This window comes from Natator depressus, chromosome 14 (assembly GCF_965152275.1).
Source record: "Natator depressus isolate rNatDep1 chromosome 14, rNatDep2.hap1, whole genome shotgun sequence".
Taxonomy (NCBI): domain Eukaryota; kingdom Metazoa; phylum Chordata; order Testudines; family Cheloniidae; genus Natator; species Natator depressus.
Genome location: NC_134247.1, coordinates 43,718,665 through 43,731,049, shown reverse-complemented (window position 1 = coordinate 43,731,049; position 12,385 = coordinate 43,718,665). Strand labels below are relative to the sequence as shown.

Sequence of the window (12,385 nt, the reverse complement as noted above, 5' to 3'; positions counted from 1 at the left end):
ACAGAATCCACACAGGGGAGAGGCCCTACGAATGCAGTGAGTGTGGGAAAAGCTTCACTCAAAGATCAAGCCTTTTTCACCATCAGAGAATCCACACAGGGGAGAGGCCCTGTCAGAAATATAAAGGGAAGCGTAAACACCTTTAAAATGCCTCCCTGCCAGAGGAAAAACCCTTTCACCTGTAAAGGGTTAAGAAGCTAGGATAACCTCGCTGGCACCTGACCAAAATGACCAATGAGGAGACAAGATAATTTCAAAGCTGCAGGGGGGGGAGAAACCAAGGCTCTGTCTGTGTGATGCTTTTGCCGGGAACAGAAAAGGAATGGAGTCTTCGAACTTAGTAAGTAAGCTAACTAGATATGCGTTCGATTGTCTTTTGTTGAAATGGCTGATAAAATAAGCTGTGCTGAATGGAATGTAGTTCCTGTTTTTGTGTCTTTTTGTAACTTAAGGTTTTGTTGTTGAATCTGATTACCCTGTAAGGTATTTACCATCCTGATTTTACAGAGGTGATTCTTTTACTTTTTTCCTTCAATTAAAATTCTTCTTTTAAGAACCTGCTTGCTTTTTCATTGTTCTTAAGATCCAAGGGTTTGGGTCTGTGTTCACCTTTGCAGATTGGTTAGGATTTTTATCAAGCCTTCCGCAGGAAAGGGGGTGTAGGGTTTGGGGAGGACTTTTGGGGGAAAGATGTTTCCAAGCGGGCTCTTTCCCTGTTATATATTTGTTAAATGCTTGGTGGTGGCAGCAATGAAGTCCAAGGGCAAAAGGTAAACTAGTTTGTACCTTGGGGAAGTTTTAACCTAACCTGGTAAAAATAAGCTTCGGGGGTTTTCATGCAGGTCCCCACATCTGTACCCTAGAGTTCAGAGTGGGGAAGGAACCTTGACAGCCCCTGGGAATACCGTGAGTGTGGGAAAAGCTTGACTCAAAGATCAGAACTTTCTAATCATCAGAGAATCCACACAGGGGAAAGGCCCTACAAATGCAGTGAGTGTGGGAAAACCTTCTCTAGCAGCTCAGCCCTTTCTAGTCATCCGAGAATTCACACAAAGGAGAGGCCCTATGAATGCAGTGAGTGTGGGAATACCTTCTCTTGGCACTCAGCTCATGTTAGCCATCAGAGAATCTGCAAGGGAGATCAACACCATAAAAACCTGTAGGGCTATCAGTACTTTTTTTCTTTTCCTGATTCCTACATAGTAACTTGGAATGCTGTTTGCTGCACCATTATTCTTCAGCTTATCCAGATGAGTGCCCCATTTTTGCCTTTTGCAGTTTGCCCTCTTGAGGTGGACCTATTTGTCCTTTTTATTGTCCCATGAGTAATTTGTGTGTGCGCTTCCTATCAGGAAGCGGGGAGCATCACATTTATACCATTCCACCTATTGCAAAGTTATTGTTAGTCACCAGTGATACAGATTGTATCATTGCCAGTTGTTCTCATGTTGCTCTGGGTTTTGCTGAAGAGCAGTTATGTTGGGAACTTTTCAGATGATATGTAAATGGAGAAGCAGGGGCCGGAACAAAAAGTGTCATTTCGCGCGCCCGCCCCCCTCCCCCCATTTAGATCCTAGTATACTGAAAATGTTGAAAATAACATAACTGACTCTTGAGACAGCGCTGAGTGAAGTATGTTTGAATGGATCAGAGGAGAATGTGCTGGGAGAATCTCTTGTCCTGATTCTGAATAAGCAGATGTTACCTGCTCTGGAATTTCACTTGACACTTTCACTGTCAAGTATTCTCTCTCTCTGATGTGGGTTTCTATCTGTCCTGAGGGCTGTTTGCTTACCCAATTGGATATTAGTTCAGTTTGATATGATGGAGCTCAGATCTAATGGAGAATTTCAGACAAATGACCGTTTGCTCAAGTGGTCATTCCTCACTTCAGCTTTCCTTTTTCCCCATCCCTCCAAAATGCCCATGTATTTGGTTCCCAAATCATGTGTAACCCAGGCCCTACAAAAGATCTCTCCTAGTTAACCCTATGTGATGAGGAATCCTGCCCTTCGTGACACAGATGTTGAGGAAATAGAAGTGGGTTTTTTGTTGAATTTATCCTTTGTATGTGCCAACACTGATTTTATACACATTTTAGCAATCTAATAGCTGCAGAAAAATGGCTATTTTTGAATAGAATCTCCAGCTCTGGTAACTAACGGAGATTCTGATCCAGCCCTGTATCCAGGCCCTTGCCTGAAACTGTGCCACCAAATTAAAGAAAAGCTGGGCATGTTTTGGGGAGCCATTCCTCACTAACACTATTGATATTTTGAGTGGTTTTGTGAAGGATTCTACTTCAGAGAAGTGTAAATTTACCCTAACCAAGGCCAAGGATTTGGAAAGAACTGGGGTGAAAAGAGTACACACTCAGTTCTTGGTTTCTACTCCAGAAAAGGAATGACCATTGTCATTTTAGTATCTTATTGTTCCTTTCTGTATTTTTTGTGCTCGCCTTTCTGTTCTATCAGAGTGGGACTGTAGAGCTCAGTGCATGCGTGACAAAAGCTCATTGGTGCCAATTGGCAAAGGAGTCACTGTTATTTACAAGTAACTCCTGTCTCAGACCTTACAAACTCACCACACCAAATACACTGATTTTATGACATTTATCCAGGAAGCATAGCAGTGAAGATCTCTACTGAAAGCTTGTAAATCATTGTCAGGGGATCTTCTGTTGTGGGTCTCTCGCCATCTCTCCTGTTGAAGCTGCTCCAGTTTTGTTAAATCATTGGAACTGGGAATTTGAACCCTGATCTCCCAGGTGGGTGCCCTGACCACCAGCCTGCAGCATCATGCTCCCAGGTGCAATTAATGTTTAATGATTTATGCAAAGTGGAACAGCACGAGCAGGGGCAATTGAGACTGCCCCACCCAGGGCACCCAACTGGGGTGTAGGAGACCTGGGTGCCCCTTGCTGCTCCTATCAGATAGAGATGGGATTTGAAGTCAGGTCTTCCACTTGCTGACTCAGTGCTCAAACCACTGAACTCGGGCATAGAACAAGGGTTCCACCTCTGGTGGAGTTAGGTGAGCAGGGTTGACCAGGCTTAGGTCCCAACTGACGGCAACCAACAGGAGGCACCTAAGTCCCTTTGTGGCAGAAGGCTTGGGCCACCCCTGTCCTTAGCTGTTCCGACTGGCTGGCTCCGGCAGCTCTCCATCCAGCACACTGGCTTTTGTGGATCCAGCCCCTCATAAGTAAGGCACCCAGGGCTCCCCCAGAAAAGCCGTAAGGGGTTGCACAAACTGACCATTTCTCTGCATTTAACCCCCCTCCATGAACGAGCAGGTCCCTTGACTCACCTGCGAAAGCCAAGAGAAGTAGCAATTTTATCATTTCTAGACACCGTGCGAGTCTCAGCTGCAAGCCCTGCTTCTCCCCGTAATGTCAGACACCAATTCCTGTCTGGCATCCTCTTCCCGTGAAGAGTGAGGTTTAATGTGAAGATTGGCTTGGTTTCGTTAGGGTGACTGTCTCTGAGCTCTCTTCACCCACTCCTGCACCCCAGTCCTTCACTGAGACACTAACCGGCACAAAGCAATGGTCAGTAGCAGTCTTGGTGCCCAGGGATGTAGTCTCAGAGCTGGGATAGCCAAAGCCCAGCACAGGGTGTGACCAGTGTGAAATGAGTTTGTCATAAATATAAAGGGAAGGGTAAACCCCTTTAAAATCCCTCCTGGCCAGAGGAAAAATCCTCTCACCTGTAAAGGGTTAAGAAGCTAAAGGTAACCTCGCTGGCACCTGACCAAAATGACCAATGAGGAGACCAGATACTTTCAAAAGCCGGGAGGAGGGAGAGAAACAAAGGGTCTGTGGCTGTCTGTATGCTGCTTTTGCCGGGGATAGAACAGGAATGGAGTCTTAGAACTTTTAGTAAGTAATCTAGCTAGATATGTGTTAGATTATGATTTCTTTAAATGGCTGAGAAAAGAACTGTGCTGAATAGAATGACTATTCCTGTCTGTGTACCTTTTTTGTAACTTAAGGTTTTGCCTAGAGGGATTCTCTATGTTTTGAATCTAATTACCCTGTAAGGTATCTACCATCCTGATTTTACAGAGGTGATTCCTTTACTTCTATTAAAAGTCTTCTTGTAAGAAAACTGAATGCTTTTTCATTGTTCTCAGATCCAAGGGTTTGGGTCTGTGGTCACCTATGCAAATTGGTGAGAATTTTTACCAAACCTTCCCCAGGAAGTGGGGTACAAGGATTGGGAGGATTTTGGGGGGAAAGACGTGTCCAAACTACGTTTCCCAGTAAACCCAGTTAAAGTTTGGTGGTGGCAGTGGAGATCCAGGGTCAAAGGATAAAATTAATTTGTACCTTGGGGAAGTTTTACCTAAGCTGGTGAAAGTAAGCTTAGGAGGTTTTCATGCAGGTCCCCACATCTGTACCCTAGAGTTCAGAGTGGGCGAGGAACCTTGACATGGTGGCAGAGTGGTGGGATTAACCTGAAATCATTTTGAGATCAATTTGAGATTTTTTTGAACTAGAAATACAGATTTTAAAAAGGAAATTTTTTTTTCCTTTGGGGCTGCTGGAAAGGAGGTCCAACTGAAAGCAGCTAGTTTTTTCTCTGCTTTGGGGCCAGAGCAGAGACAAAAGGGGGGTTATCTTTGTGAAGTGCAGGTTTTCTTTGCCTGGAGGCAGGGTACTTAACTCCTGCAGGGAAATTCACAGTCTTCCAAACCAGAGTTTTTTTTCTCCCCTAAAAGTAAACGGGGGCGGGGGCGGGGTGTTCTACCCATTTGCCTGGAGACAAAAGTGGCAGGTTTTTTTTTTAGGATTTTGATTTTTTTACAAGTAGCACAGGTTTGAAAGGAATTTTTTTTTCCTTTGGGCTGCTGGTAAGCAGGTTTCCAAGTAGTTGGAGGTTTTTTTGCTTTGATCTGGGGCCAGAGCAGAGACAAAGGGAATTGTCTTTTTCTGTAGGCTGACAATCACTATCAGAGAATATGTATCCTATTCCAGCACAGCAGAATTTTACAGCCAAGTTTTGTTTGTTTATTTCTAAACCTCGGGTGTAAAATTAGTTAAAAACAGAGTGGTTAGGATGACAGAATCCACGGCTCAACAACAGCTGGAATTAGCCAGATTTCAGGCTGAGGAAAAACAAAAGGAACATGAAAGACAGATAGAACTCATGCGGCTGGAGAAGGAGGTACAGGAGGCTGCCCACAGGAGGGAAATGGGCCAAAGAACTGGAGGAGAAGGAAAAAGAGAGGAAGCATGTGGGGGAGATGGAGAAGATAAAGGCTCAGCAGAATATACCAACAAACCCTAGCAATCCTTCTCCAGGTACCACTTTCCATCCCAGAAAGTTCCCCACCTACAAGGCAGGCGACGATACGGAGGCCTTCTTAGAGAACTTCGAAAGGGCCTGCCTTGGGTACAGCAACTCTACCGACCAATACATGGTAGAGCTGAGGCCGCAGCTCAGTGGACCCTTAGCTGAGGTGGCGGCTGAAATGCCTAAAGAACACATGAACAAGTATGAACTGTTTAAATCCAAGGCGAGAGTCAGAATGGAGATAACACCCGAGCATTCTCGTCGGAGGTTCAGAGCCCTAAGGTGGAAACCAGACGTGTCATTTACCCGACATGCCTACCACATTGTGAAACATTGGGATGCCTGGATATCAGGAGCAAGTGTGGAATTGCCAGTAAATTTGCCCTTCCTAATGCAAATGGAACAATTCTTAGAGGGTGTTCCTGAGGAAATAGAAAGATACATCCTAGATGGGAAGCCCAAAACTGTAATCGAGGCAGGAGAGATTGGAGCCAGACGGGTAGAGGTGGCAGAGAAGAAGAAAACTGTTCGTAGTTGGAGCGGAGACCAGAAGGGACAACCCCAGACCACACCCTATTACCGGGGGCCGCCCAAGGCCCCACCTACCTCCCAAAGAGCCCTCCAGACACCTTATCGTCCCACCACCCCGTTCTCCAGCAACCCACACTCGCCCCAGTGACCCGTCAGCTGGACGATGTTTTAAATGTAACGAGCTGGGGCATGTAAAGGCCAACTGCCCCAAGAACCCCCACAGATTACAGTTCATTGCACTGGAATCACACCAGAGGTCTGCAGGCCCAGATACCTCCCAGATACCCTTGGAGCGGAGGGAAACTGTGAGTGTGGGCGGGAAGAAGGTCACCGCATGGAGGGACACTGGAGCACAAGTGTCAGCTATCCATGCTTCCTTAGTGGACCCCAATTTAATCAACCCAGAGATCCAAGTGTCGATTCAACCCTTCAAATCCAACTCTTTCGATTTGCCTACAGCCAAGTTGCCTGTCCAGTACCAGGGCTGGTCAGGAACGTGGACTTTTGCAGTCTATGATGATTATACCATCCCCATGCTGTTGGGGGAAGACTTGGCCAATCATGTGAAGCGGGCCAAGAGGGTGGGAATGGTCACCCGCAGCCAGGCTAAACAAGCCGTGAGGACTAGCTCTGTTCCGGAAACTTCTGTCAGGACCCGGTCAGAAGTGATGGACCCGGCCAATGTCTGCAACAGCAGTAGCGGATACAGTCCCAGAGACCCAGACGGAACCAGTCCCAGAACCAGAACCAGCCGGACAACCAACACCAGACCCATTGCCAGCGCTGAATCCAGTACTTGCAACCTCAACACCAGAGGGCCCTACCGAACCTGAACCGGCAGCAGCCGATAACCCTACACAAGAGGCTCAGCCAGAGCTTGAACCCCAACAGAGTGTCCCAGCAGAAAGCGGTTCACAGTCAACAGAAACAGCCCCATCCCCTACATCGCTTCCAGAGGGACCAAGCATAGGTCCGCAATCCAATGAGGAACTGATGTCTCCAGCATCAAGGGAACAGTTCCAGACCGAACAGGAAGCAGATGAAAGCCTCCACAGAGCTTGGACGGCGGCACGGAGCAACCCACCGCCTCTCAGCTCTTCTAATCGATCCAGGTTTGTTGTAGAAAGAGGACTTTTATACAAGGAAACTCTTTCTGGTGGACACCAGGAAGACTGGCATCCTCAGAGACAGTTGGTAGTTCCAACTAAATACTGGGCCAAGCTCTTGAGCTTAGCCCACGATCACCCTAGTCGCCATACTGGGGTGAACAGGACCAAAGACCATTTCGGGGGGGTCATTCCACTGGGAGGGAATGGGCAAGGATGTTTCTACCTATGTCCGGTCTTGTGAAGTATGCCAAAGAGTGGGAAAACCCCAAGACCAGGTCAAATCCCCTCTCCAGCCACTCCCCATCATTGAAGTTCCATTTCAACAAGTAGCTGTGGATATTCTGGGTCCTTTTCCGAAAAAGACACCCAGAGGAAAGCAGTACATACTGACTTTCATGGATTTTGCCACCTGATGGCCGGAAGCAGTAGCTCTAAGCAACACCAGGGCTAAAAGTGTGTGCCAGGCACTAGCAGACATTTTTGCCAGGGTAGGTTGGCCCTCCGACATCCTCACAGATGCAGGGACTAATTTCCTGGCAGGAACTATGGAAAACCTTTGGGAAGCTCAAGGGGTAAATCACTTGGTTGCCACTCCTTACCACCATCAAACAAATGGCATGGTGGAGAAGTTTAATGGAACTTTGCGGGCCATGATACCTAAATTCGTAAATGAGCACTCCAATGATTGGGACCTAGTGTTGCAGCAGTTGCTCTTTGCCTACAGAGCTGTACCACATCCCAGTTTAGGGTTTTCCCCATTTGAACTTGTATATGGCCGTGAGGTTAAGGGGCCATTACAATTGGTGAAGCAGCAATGGGAGGGATTTACACCTTCTCCAGGAACTAACATTCTGGACTTTGTAACCAACCTACAAAACACCCTCCGAACCTCTTTAGCCCTTGCTAAAGAAAACTTACAGGATGCTCAAAAAGAGGAAAAAGCCTGGTATGATAAACATGCCAGAGAGCGTTCCTTCAAAGTAGGGGACCAGGTCATGGTCTTAAAGGCGCTCCAGGCCCATAAAATTGAAGCATCGTGGGAAGGGCCATTCACGGTCCAGGAGCGCCTGGGAGCTGTTAATTATCTCATAGCATTCCCCACCTCCAACCGAAAGCCTAAGGTGTACCATATTAATTCTCTAAAGCCCTTTTATTCCAGAGAATTAAAAGTTTGTCAGTTTACAGCCCAGGGAGGAGAGGACGCTGAGTGGCCTGAAGGTGTCTACTACGAAGGGAAAAGTGCTGGTGGTGTGGAAGAGGTGAACCTCTCCATGACCCTTGGGCGTGTGCAGCGACAGCAGATCCAGGAGCTGTGCACTAGCTACGCGCCAATGTTCTCAGCCACCCCAGGACTGACTGAACAGGCATACCACTCCATTGATACAGATAATGCTCACCCAATTAAAGTCCAACCTTATCGGGTGTCTCCTCAAGCTAAAACTGCTATAGACCGGGAGATCCAGGATATGTAACAGATGGGTGTAATCCGCCCCTCTAGAAGTGCATGGGCATCTCCAGTGGTTCTAGTTCCCAAACCAGATGGGGAGATACGTTTTTGCATGGACTACCGTAAGCTAAATGCTGTAACTTGCCCAGACAACTATCCAATGCCATGCACAGATGAACTATTAGAGAAACTGGGACGGGCCCAGTTCATCTCTACTTTGGACTTAACCAAGGGGTACTGGCAGGTACCACTAGATGAATCTGCCAAGGAAAGGTCAGCCTTCACCACACATCTCGGGCTGTATGAATTTAATGTACTCCCTTTCGGGCTGCAAAATGCACCCGCCACATTCCAAAGACTTGTAGATGGTCTCCTAGCAGGATTAGGAGAATATGCAGTCGCCTACCTTGACAATGTGGCCATATTTTCGGATTCCTGGGCAGACCACCTGGAACATCTACAAAAAGTCCTTGAGTGCATAAGGGAGGCAGGACTAACTGTTAAGGCTAAGAAGTGTCAAATAGGCCTAAACAGAGTGACTTACCTTGGACACCAGGTGGGTCAAGGAACTATCAGCCCCCTAGAGGCCAAAGTGGATGCTATCCAAAAGTGGCCTGTCCCAAAGTCAAAGAAACAGGTTCAATCCTCCTTAGGCTTGGCCGGTTATTACAGACGATTTGTATCACAATACAGCCAAATCGCTGCCCCACTGACAGACCTAACCAAAAAGAAACAGCCAAATGCCGTTCAGTGGACCGAAAAGTGTCAGAAGGCCTTTAACAAGCTTAAAGCGACACTCATGTCTGATCCTGTACTAAGGGCCCCAGACTTTGACAAACCGTTCCTAGTAACCACAGATGCGTCCGAGCGTGGTGTGGGAGCAGTTTTAATGCAGAAAGGACCTGATCAAGAATTCCACCCTGTAGTGTTTCTCAGCAAAAAAACTGTCTGAGAGGGAAAGCAACTGGTCAGTCAGTGAAAATGTTATGCCATTGTCTACGCTCTGGAAAAGCTACGCCGATATGTTTGGGGACGGCGTTTCCACCTGCAAACAGACCATGCTGCACTACAGTGGCTTCATACCACCATGGAAAATAACAAAAAACTTATTCGGTGGAGTTTAGCTCTCCAAGATCTTCATTTCGACATCCAACACATCTCAGGAGCTTCTAACAAAGTGGCTGATGCACTCTCCCGTAAAAGTTTCCCAGAATCAACTGGTTAAAATCGTCCTTGAGATGTGGAAAATATTGTTAGTCTTTATGTACTTGGTAGTATATATAGAGGTGCATGTGTCTTATTACCTCTGTTTTTCCTAGAGCTCCAGGAAGAAATCCCAGCCAGCGTTTCGCCCTAGCTGAGATTTGGGGGGCGTGTCATAAATATAAAGGGAAGGGTAAACCCCTTTAAAATCCCTCCTGGCCAGAGGAAAACTCCTCTCACCTGTAAAGGGTTAAGAAGCTAAAGGTAACCTCGCTGGCACCTGACCAAAATGACCAATGAGGAGACCAGATACTTTCAAAAGCTGGGAGGAGGGAGAGAAACAAAGGGTCTGTGGCTGTCTGTATGCTGCTTTTCCCGGGGATAGAACTGGAATGGAGTCTTAGAACTTTTAGTAAGTAATCTAGCTAGGTATGTGTTAGATTATGATTTCTTTAAATGGCTGAGAAAAGAACTGTGCTGAATAGAATGACTATTCCTGTCTGTGTACCTTTTTTATAACTTAAGGTTTTGCCTAGAGGGATTCTCTATGTTTTGAATCTAATTACCCTGTAAGTTATCTACCATCCTGATTTTATAGAGGTGATTCCTTTACTTCTATTAAAAGTCTTCTTGTAAGAAAACTGAATGCTTTTTCATTGTTCTCAGATCCAAGGGTTTGGGTCTGTGGTCACCTATGCAAATTGGTGAGAATTTTTACCAAACCTTCCCCAGAAAGTGGGGTGCCAGGGTTGGGAGGATTTTGGGGGGAAAGACGTGTCCAAACTACATTTCCCAGTAAACCCAGTTAGAGTTTGGTGGTGGCAGTGGAGATCCAGGGTCAAAGGATAAAATTAATTTGTACCTTGGGGAAGTTTTACCTAAGCTGGTGAAAGTAAGCTTAGGAGGTTTTCATGCAGGTCCCCACATCTGTACCCTAGAGTTCAGTGTGGGGGAGGAACCGTGACATGGTGGCAGAGTGGTGGGATTAACCTGAAATCATTTTGAGATCAATTTGAGATCAATTTGACAGAGTTATTTCAGAGGACAGAGAAAACACACCCCTGTAGCAGTCAGGGAATCATGTCGTAGGTCCCAGAAGCCAAACAAGACGGTGGGGTGGGGGGGAAATCGGATATGGGGCCTTTCCCGTCTCGGGAGTGTTGACTCCAGTTGACCCTCAGGGTTGGGGGACTGGCTGGCCCAGAGGGGCGGGGAATGGATTTGGGGCCTTTCCATAGAGAGTATGCCGGCTCTGATCCGACCCCAGGGAAGGGGGCTGGCTGGCTGGCTGAGGGGTTCAGGAATGGGATAAGGGGCTTTACCCTACTGGGACACTGGCTCTAATCTAGCACCAGGGTTGCGGGCTAGCTGGCTCATGAAGGTGGGGAACAAGGTATGGGGCCTTTTCTCTCTGGGCCAGGAAGGAAAGGAGTGTGTAAATGAATTTACCTCATCCCCCTTCATCCCAGCCCAGGAGCATCCTAGTGTGTCTTTGCTTTACACTGGGTGTCTGTGAAGCTCCTCCAAGTATTTAGGGCTGAATTCTGCTCTCCCCCCAGTTTACAGATTCCCTTGGCTTCTATGGAGTCACTCCTGACTCTCACCAGTGCGAGAGGAGATTCATACCTTTAGCGTAGAGCAGGGGTTCTCAAACTTTTCTTTCCGCGGACCACTTGAAAATTGCTGAGGGTCTCAGCCGACCACTTAATGATCTTTCCAAAAGTCATTTGTACCATTAGCTAACTATTGTAAAGCTAACCCTCTTGCATACATACTATCTGCACACATCGCGCAGTCTTAAGATGCTAAACAGATCTGTGAGTCAACTAGAAATAGTCATGCTCTCCTTGTAAATATTAATACTGTCCTTTCCAGTATCTGCAAAGATTGTAAGAGGCATTCACTCAGGCTTATACAATTTCTCTGCCATGTCCACTCTAAATTTGACTAATGTTTTACACACACAGCAGAGTAACAATAAGTAATAAAGCGACACAAACGGCAAAACAAACCCACAAACAAACAAGTGACAACACTGAGAATACGAAGGGAAGCGAAACATCCAGTGGTTGGTTTGGGGGATTTTAAATGTGTGTTTAGGACCCACGCGGTGCAAGTGCAACAGAGCCCTGGAGAAACAGGCAAAGTTCAAGGTCTCCTGGTTTCACATTGTGCGCGTGTGTCACCAACTCAAAAACCATTTTTACAAGCCCTGGGGCACATTAACACATGGCTTGGAGTTTGCAGACAGATCCCTGCTTCAAAGAGCTTACAAATAAGGTCTTTATCCTACAAAACACCTGGCAGGACCCCAACCAAATCGAGTGGTGATGGGGACTCAAGAGTCAATGGAAGTACTCCGAGGCTCAAAGCAGGGGTGGGCAAACTTTTTGGGCTGAGGGCCACATCTGGGTGGGGAAATTCTGTGTGGGGCAGGGGGCTGGGGTGCGGGAGGAAGTGTGGGGTGTGGGAGAGGATTAGGGGTGCAGGAACAGGCTCGGGGCAAGGGATTGGGGCAGAGGAGGTGTGTGGGGTGTATGAGGGTGCTCAGAGAAGGGGGTTGGGGTGGAGGAGCGGTGCAGCAGCGGGCTTAGGGCAGGGGGTTGGGGTGCAGGAGAGGTTTGGGCTTCGGCCCGGCACCACTTACCTAAAGCGGCTCCGGGGTGGCAGCAGCGCGCACTGGGGCCAGGGCAGGCTCCCTGCCAGCCCGCCCTGGCCTCACAACGCGCCTCTCCGGGCGAGGAGGGGTGGGGCAGATGGGGTGGGCAGCCTCTTGGCAGGGGGCTGGGGGGGAGATG

At 47.5% G+C, this 12,385-nt stretch overlaps 1 protein-coding gene across 1 annotated transcript in view; it reads left to right on the top strand.

Annotated features, from left to right (window-relative positions):
* Nucleotides 1-12,385, top strand: part of LOC141998583 (uncharacterized) — a 52,546-nt gene that overhangs the window by 9,450 nt on the left and 30,711 nt on the right.